Source organism: Mizuhopecten yessoensis, unplaced genomic scaffold (assembly GCF_002113885.1).
Source record: "Mizuhopecten yessoensis strain PY_sf001 unplaced genomic scaffold, ASM211388v2 scaffold11109, whole genome shotgun sequence".
Classification (NCBI taxonomy): Eukaryota; Metazoa; Mollusca; class Bivalvia; order Pectinida; family Pectinidae; genus Mizuhopecten; species Mizuhopecten yessoensis.
In genome coordinates, this window is record NW_018408884.1 from 981,987 (window position 1) to 989,260 (window position 7,274).

Consider the following 7,274-nt stretch of genomic DNA (forward strand, 5'->3'; position numbering starts at 1 on the left):
ATATTGAACTAGTATTGAACAGCTGATGAGGGTGACATTAACACTCGGCTGGATGAAAATAGATTTTTACTGGTGGAGGTAGAAAGTTTCCTGGTATATTGAACTAGTATTGAACAGCTGGGTTAAAATAGATTTTTACTGGTGGAGGTAGAAAGTTTCCTGGTATATTGAACTAGTATTAAACAGCTGATAAGGGTGACATTAACACTCGGCTGGGCGAAAATGGATTTTTACTGGTGAAGGTAGAAAGTTTCCTGGTATATTGAACTAGTATTGAACAGCTGGGTTAAAATAGATTTTTACTGGTGGAGGTAGAAAGTTTCCTGGTATATTGAACTAGTATTGAACAGCTGATGAGGGGGACATTAACACTTGGCTGGGCGAAAATGGATTTTTACTGGTGAAGGTAGAAAGTTTCCTGGTATATAGAACTAGTATTGAACAGCAACCACAAGGAATGGAAAGAAAACCTGAACTGTTCTGCTAAACATTGATTGAGAACTGACAATTGAATATGGAGTGCTAACAGTAGATCAAATTATGATGATCATGTTCAACAACGTGATACATAGGGCCACAGGGTGTGACATCTGTTACCAAATTGTTCATTAAAACACTTGTATCCAGTTGGTAGTACAGAATAGCTGAGTGACATCTGACTTAAGTACCCGACAGCTGAGTGACATCTGACTGAAGTACCCGACTGGCCGAGTTTATTCAACAGAACACTTCAGAGGTTTCTGGTTGGTAGTCCACAGAACTAGTTGAATAGGTTATTTTCCAACATTCAGGGGAGATAATAACCTCTGTCAAAGAAGAAATATGAAAGTCGAGGGAAACCCTCCTACGTTGAGGGCATCCACTGTTCGGGGATTGAACCCAGGGCCCTTCAACTCTGGCAATCCCTATCCCAACTATTGCCGGAGAATTAACACAATTGAAGAAAGGGAATAGTTCTGTATTTTAAGCAGTTTTTGGAAAGAAATACATGGAATTCTGACTAAACTATTGTTTATATATATGTATGGGATTTAACATCCTCACAACAGCTAAGGTCATATTATGAGGACTGGGCCCACTTGTATAAAACATCTCATAGTTAAGGAAAATCTCAAGCAATGTATTGTCTATGGGAAATCTTAGACTTGAGGAAATCTCACCGAGTTGAGATGTTTTATACAAGTGGGCACAGGTGCCAAAATAGGGAGACACCAGCGAAAGGAGAGAGTATATAGGGAAAAGAACAGATAAAGTTCCTAAGCATTGTAATGTCTCCATACTTGTACCAGAAGACATAAGAAGACACCAAATCAGCAGGGGTTCTCATACTAGTCGCCTCCTAAGGTGACATGTAGTGCGATGCTGCCGGAGATTCTTCCCCTTCAGAAGGATAAACAATCTAACAGTAAAACGGACTGTTTAGGTTAAAGGTGTAGTTGACCTTACTGAAATCTACAACATACTCTCTCCGACCAAATAAAGTGTTATCATCAGACCATGCTTTAACCCGAGGATAATAAAGTGTTATCATCAGACCATGCTTTAACCCGAGGATAATAAAGTGTTATCATCAGACCATGCTTTAACCCGAGGATAATAAAGTGTTATCATCAGACCATGCTTTAACCCGAGGATAATAAAGTGTTATCATCAGACCATGCTTTAACCCGAGGATAATAAAGTGTTATCATCAGACCATGCTTTAACCCGAGGATAATAAAGTGTTATCATCAGACCATGCTTTAACCCGAGGATAATAAAGTGTTATCATCAGACCATGCTTTAACCCGAGGATAATAAAGTGTTATCATCAGACCATGCTTTAACCCGAGGATAATAAAGTGTTATCATCAGACCATGCTTTAACCCGAGGATAATAAAGTGTTATCATCAGACCATGCTTTAACCCGAGGATAATAAAGTGTTATCATCAGACCATGCTTTAACCCGAGGATAATAAAGTGTTATCATCAGACCATGCTTTAACCCGAGGATAATAAAGTGTTATCATCAGACCATGCTTTAACCCGAGGATAATAAAGTGTTATCATCAGACCATGCTTTAACCCGAGGATAATAAAGTGTTATCATCAGACCATGCTTTAACCCGAGGATAATAAAGTGTTATCATCAGACCATGCTTTAACCCGAGGATAATAAAGTGTTATCATCAGACCATGCTTTAACCCGAGGATAATAAAGTGTTATCATCAGACCATGCTTTAACCCGAGGATAATAAAGTGTTATCATCAGACCATGCTTTAACCCGAGGATAATAAAGTGTTATCATCAGACCATGCTTTAACCCGAGGATAATAAAGTGTTATCATCAGACCATGCTTTAACCCGAGGATAATAAAGTGTTATCATCAGACCATGCTTTAACCCGAGGATAATAAAGTGTTATCATCAGACCATGCTTTAACCCGAGGATAATAAAGTGTTATCATCAGACCATGCTTTAACCCGAGGATAATAAAGTGTTATCATCAGACCATGCTTTAACCCGAGGATAATAAAGTGTTATCATCAGACCATGCTTTAACCCGAGGATAATAAAGTGTTATCATCAGACCATGCTTTAACCCGAGGATAATAAAGTGTTATCATCAGACCATGCTTTAACCCGAGGATAATAAAGTGTTATCATCAGACCATGCTTTAACCCGAGGATAATAAAGTGTTATCATCAGACCATGCTTTAACCCGAGGATAATAAAGTGTTATCATCAGACCATGCTTTAACCCGAGGATAATAAAGTGTTATCATCAGACCATGCTTTAACCCGAGGATAATAAAGTGTTATCATCAGACCATGCTTTAACCCGAGGATAATAAAGTGTTATCATCAGACCATGCTTTAACCCGAGGATAATAAAGTGTTATCATCAGACCATGCTTTAACCCGAGGATAATAAAGTGTTATCATCAGACCATGCTTTAACCCGAGGATAATAAAGTGTTATCATCAGACCATGCTTTAACCCGAGGATAATAAAGTGTTATCATCAGACCATGCTTTAACCCGAGGATAATAAAGTGTTATCATCAGACCATGCTTTAACCCGAGGATAATAAAGTGTTATCATCAGACCATGCTTTAACCCGAGGATAATAAAGTGTTATCATCAGACCATGCTTTAACCCGAGGATAATAAAGTGTTATCATCAGACCATGCTTTAACCCGAGGATAATAAAGTGTTATCATCAGACCATGCTTTAACCCGATTTCTCGGTTTTAACATCTTTAATGAATTAGCGCAAGAGAACATGTATGTCGGTCATAAGTAGCTATACAGACCATGTAATATGTTTCCACTGCAATAACGGTTTGCACTCCAGGTGTTCACGATGTTTTATAATACATGTATTGAAATTCACAGATAACGGAGTACAGTGTATTTTTGTCAGGCTGATAAATGTTGAACACTTCAAATCCTCTTAGCATGACCTCTGTTGTTGTTGAGGACAAAGTGTTCTAGATCTTACACAGTATTGTCTCACACAAAGGGTGCCAAAAATAGCCCTCCCTGACAGTGTGTTACAACAATGTAGAATTGTGTACAGATTTTAATTGAGAAAAAGACAGTCTGGTACACTAGCATTGTTTTTTACCTACATTTTACAACAGCCTGTTCCTTTACGAGCTGGGAAAATATAGCATTATTTCAAATGCGATTGGGACTATATTCCTCATATTTAGCTCATTTTGGGAAAATAAGGCACTTTTTATAAGCTAGGGGAAACAGCCTATATTCGTCTGTAAAACTAAGCAAAACAATCACTGACTAGGCACTCATTCTTATTACTTATAGTCAACATTATCAAATATCCAAAGGCCGAGTGGTTAAGGCATCTGACCATCTAGGGTCATTAGCCCTAGCCCTCCACTGCTTGGTTGTAGGTTCAACGCCTACGTGGGGCAATTGCCAGGTACTGACCACCGGTCAGTGTTTTTTCCGGGTACTCCAGTTTTCATCAACAACCAAAACCTGGCACATTTGACTATAGCTGTTAAAACATAAACAATTAAACCAAGCCCTTGGCAAGTGAACCAACGTTTTGCACTTGAGCTCTAAAACTGGTTGTGCTGGGTGTCGGGCAAGTGGATTTTTACACCCCTGCTCATATCGATTCCGTACATTTATAATTTCTTGATGGCAACCTTGGTAAAGTGTAGGATTTGAAAATTTATAGGTCTCGAGTCTGACCCCTCCAGTATTTATGCTTCTTTCTTTTATTTCTATTTTCAATATTAAAATCAAATTTTTAACAACTACAATTCCGTAAAATAATGAAAAAATAATAAAAGGACTTCAACAAATATTTCATAACAGTGAAAAAAGTTATGAATTGAAGTTTAACATTCACGACAATGGTTAGGACACAGGGTTTAACTTGTCTGTACCCATTACCTTATAATTAATATCTGCACACTGTATCATACATTCCCAGGCATGTCCCAAAGCCAATATCCACTTAAAAGCCATCTAGTAGGGCCAGTATACACACTGTACAGGTCATTAACACAGAAACACTTCCCTCTCTATCTTCTGAACAGGGCATGCAGAAAAATTACCAAACTCAGACATGCTGCCACCTCAGGCACCCAATCTTTGGGAAGCATGAGTTGTATGCACTCACTGTGATTTATAAAGTACACAGACCTCGTCACTCATCATTTCCTGCCAAGTGGCCACTTACAACAGCGAACCACTGTTCACAAGTTAACAAATACTCATCCCTTCAAATCCAAGGTTTTATAACATATCAACAAACAAGTCTGGTTTCCTTGTATTTTGAATCCATACACCTTGATCACCACAAGGGCTATTAGCAAACCGACCCTTAAATGCACACTGGCCCTTAAATGCACACCCTGAAGTTTGTTGGGTGTAGCACCAGCCCCTAATATATTGAGAGTATACGATACACATCTTACTGAATTATAGCTGAAATCCTTCAGCAAGTAACAAACCACAGCAGCTGTCTTAAATCTTTCGCCCCTATGTAACTTTAGTAGACTCTATACTATGCATTGATATGGATGAGTCCATTATGGTCTACAGTGGTGAAAGGGTTTTAATTCCTGAAACTTCAATACCTGTTTCATTCCTGCAAAGTACAAACGATGTTGGCCCATAACCTGAATGGCTCAGTCAACTCAATGGTGGCTTTCTTAGATATCATTGAATACATTTATCATCCTGGTGATCTGAGTTTGATCAACGCTAAAATAAAATATATAGTTACACTAATAAAGGTACAAGGAGTATTAGTTAAATTCTCAAATGCGAGAATAGGAATCAATTCCTATGTTCAACTATGCAATTGTGTGCTCAAAGATATCACTTACAGCTAATGACACAGACAAAAAGGGTTAACACTGAAAATGATATTTCTCCCAAAATAAAATTGTGAAAATGTGATTTTCAAAATTCTTTATTGCCGGAATAAGAAAAGTCTTTTTGACTGTGGATACCGATAGGCTTTTACAAAATGATACTTGGGAGTGATAAACATTTATATAGAGCAGGTCACATCAGAAAAATGATAAAATATCACTGCAATAAAGTACAAAGTTATTCCGTACACTTCAATCATATGATAAGAATTCTCACTGACAATCAACAAAATATACCAAAGAATGTCAATTCCCTATATACACCCTAGTTAACATTACCCCATGTCCAGGAGACAGTGAAGGTGGGGAGGAATGAGTGACCCGGGGTTATAATATTCACAATTTTGATAAAGCACCTTTAAACCTTTCCATCCATAAAGGGGATTGGATTCTTTCATGGGTCTGAGGAAGAACATTGTTGAATTTTTGTCACTTTGACCCCTTTGGCTCAGCCATTGAGGCCCCTGGAGGGTCAGACACTACTTGAGTTTAAATTCTGATCCTCATCATTCATTTTAGGAAATGTTGGTGAAAATTCACCTGTAAGTTTGATAGAAGAAGTATTGTCTTGTACTTCTCCAGACATGTGACCTTTTATGGCCCTGTCCCTTTAGCTTTCTGTGGATAGGGGATGCAGACCCATTTTGAGTATAATTTTGATCTCACCACAGGCTAATAATGATTACCACCATGCCAAAGTGCATTGAAATCTGACAGTTTCTAAACAAAAGCAAAAAATGTGGGTTTTTTTCATGTTTTGCACTAAGTGGCCCCGTATGATCTCCAATATGGGGTCAGCCCCTACCTATATATGTGCAAGAATAAATTCTGATGATCATCTCAGCATCGATCGTTCTATGAATAGTTGGTGAAAATTCACATTTTGTTTCAAAAAAAGGTATTTTTAAGGCTTTGCACTCTGTGATATATAGAAAAAAAATGTGTCTAAATGTGTAGGAAATAATGAAATCATCAACATCAGTAAAATAGTTTAAAATATTCTTGGATAAGTTGAAAAATAAATTATTCACATTTTAACAGCCCCATTTTAATGTTCCAAATTTTATTTGACATCACCTCATCTTAAACCATAAACATCAAATAAAATCTCATGTAACTTTAATATGCAGAATATTGGCATCAAATCTTCCAAAATTAATAAGTACCATATATAATATTAAATTATCAAATTTAATGTATATATATATTATGTGTCTAAAATGTCTAAATTCTAACCCTTCGGAAAAACGAGTTATATACCACGCATCATTGAATACAAACTAATGTATGCGTATCGTTATGTTAACAACAAGATTACCGTTATATAACTAACGGTATATCATAATATATATAGTATAATGAAAAGGGACAGTTATAGCGAAAAACCGCGAGTTAGTGAGAAAAACATTCGGTAATAGTAAATACCACAATGTGCTTGTCACGAATCAAATGGCAGTCGTAGTATACGACCGAAAATCCAATATCCTGTCTTGGTGTAACAATCCTTTATCAGCTGTCAAAATCGATATTGACACATTCGACCTGTCATCGCTTGTTTCATCCAGTTTTTCCCGAATTAATTCTATTTTTGATACAAACTATTTTTTCAGGTCGACTAGGATTTCCTAAAATACCTATTTCAACATTAAAAAGTGTGACATATCTCACCTCCATTTCATGCCATTCTCTGTTCCCTGACAAAGGATCTCTGTTGTGTATTTACCCGACAGTTCTTGTCCAGTCATGGTTGAAATGTAAATAGAGACCACATGGGACATTAATTACGACCGCAGTGCACTTCCGGTCTCTATAACATTCCGCTTTCCGGCGAATTGTCCCAAAATTTTGTTTCAATCTTCATGTACTA

General features: G+C 37.2%; 1 protein-coding gene across 2 annotated transcripts in view; it reads right to left on the reverse strand.

Moving 5' to 3' along the window:
- The window catches only part of LOC110465950, a 34,722-nt gene extending 27,538 nt beyond the window's left edge, over window positions 1–7,184 (reverse strand). The window contains exon 1 of one of the 2 annotated variants that reach the window (XM_021522162.1): window positions 7,076–7,184. The gene's annotated coding sequence lies outside the window, so the exon portion shown is untranslated. Of the gene's footprint in view, window positions 1–4,418; window positions 4,449–7,075 lie in introns of those variants that run through there. The other variant, XM_021522166.1, reaches the window with a different exon arrangement.
- Between the last annotated feature and the right edge of the window lie 90 nt (window positions 7,185–7,274).